Source organism: Misgurnus anguillicaudatus, chromosome 18 (genome assembly GCF_027580225.2).
Source record: "Misgurnus anguillicaudatus chromosome 18, ASM2758022v2, whole genome shotgun sequence".
Lineage (NCBI taxonomy): Eukaryota > Metazoa > Chordata > Actinopteri > Cypriniformes > Cobitidae > Misgurnus > Misgurnus anguillicaudatus.
This window is the reverse complement of record NC_073354.2, coordinates 2,244,827-2,246,480: the sequence shown is the minus strand read 5'-3', so window position 1 is coordinate 2,246,480 and position 1,654 is coordinate 2,244,827.

Below are 1,654 nucleotides of genomic sequence, written 5' to 3'. Positions count from 1 at the left end.
ACCACCTGGTGTCCCAGGTGAGCCCCCTTCTGCTTTTACCCCTCCTTATTGTTCTTTGCAGGCCAGTTGGGGTCCTTCCTCTTTATCCAGATCCACCTGCTGCTTCGCTCTGCTGCCTCTGACAGTGCTCTGATGGCTTTCCTGAAGGCTTGCCCCCGAACTCCTACCCCCTTCAGGAGCCTGACTATGGATGTACCCACAAATCCTCTGCAATCAACCTCTATCGGAAGTACCTATGTATGCCAGCCTAGTTGTTTTGCCTCACAAGCTATATCGGTGTACTTCAGCTTTTTTCGTTCGTACGCTTCTCCCACTGCAGCCTCCCATGGTACAGTCAGTTCCACGATTAACAGGGACTTCTTTAAAGTTGACCACAAAACAAGATCTGGCCTGAGCTTGGTGTTTAAAATCTCAGGTGGAAACTTGAGTTGCTGATCTAGGTCCACTTGCATTTTCCAGTCCCGTGCATCATCCAAGAGGGTGCTATCCACTCTTGTGGCTGGATTTGCTTGGCACTGCCCTGCTCTCATGAAAGGGATAGTGAATGAGTGTTTGGCTGATGGTTGAGGGAGGGCATTAACGGAGGATCGTCTTCCTTCCAGAATGACTGCCAGTTGGCATAGGACTTGGTTATGCCTCCACGTGTAACGGCCTTGGGACAGACTGGTTTTGCAGCCGGTGAGGATGTGCCTGAGATTTGCTGGGGTTTGGCAGAGAGGGCATGTTGGATCATCTCCAAATCACTGGTTCAGATTCTTAGGTGTAGGAAGAACATCGTAGGTGGCCCTAATGAAAAAGCTTATTTGGCTTCCTTCCATCTTCCAGATATCTCTCCACGTGATCTTATGGTGCTCCAGGTTTTCCCAGGTAGTCCACTGGCCCTGCTTGGCTTGTGCCACCGCCTTTGCGCATCTCTCTGCTTCCTGTTGATGCCGGATCTCAGCAACTTCCAACTTTCTCCTCCCTGCAGATGTTGCCTTGTGCCATGTAGGTCGACTGGTCCCAAGTCCAAGCCCGCCTCTTGCTTGCTGCATCTGTCCCACTACGTCTCCATGTCTGAGAGAAAATTGTGCTTGCTCTACAGCCTCAGCTGGGTCCATTTCCTCCCAGTTGCGAGTCTTGGAGGAGCTGTTCGTATGGCTGCATCTTGAGACTCTGCCAGGGTCATGCTTAGCCTCACTTTGGTGCACTTGTATTCTTTTGTGAGGCTAGAGATGGGCAGTTCCAGTGCACCGTTTCCATACAACCCGATGTTACTGAGACATTGCGGGAGTCCCAGCCATTTCTTGATGTATGCACTTACTGTTCTCTCCAGCTTCTCAACTTTGGAAATAGGAAACTCGTACACCGTTAGAGGCCACATTAGGCGGGGGAGCAACCCAAACTGTTTATCACTGTGTCAGTGTTTTATTCTCTGACTTTAGCTAGCTTTTTGCATGCTAGTTAGTACAGGGTAAGAATAGTGAATCAGCTAGCTATTGGTAAATACGTTTATTCTGACAGCGAGTCAGCATTAGCAGACGTTTATTCCCATTTGCGGAGTCATGGAGAACCAGAGTATTTACCGCAGATAACAGGAAGAAGACAGAGAGGCGCTAACGTTACCTGAGAAGATGGCACAAGAGAGGATATTGAAAGAGTGACAGCTCTCCAA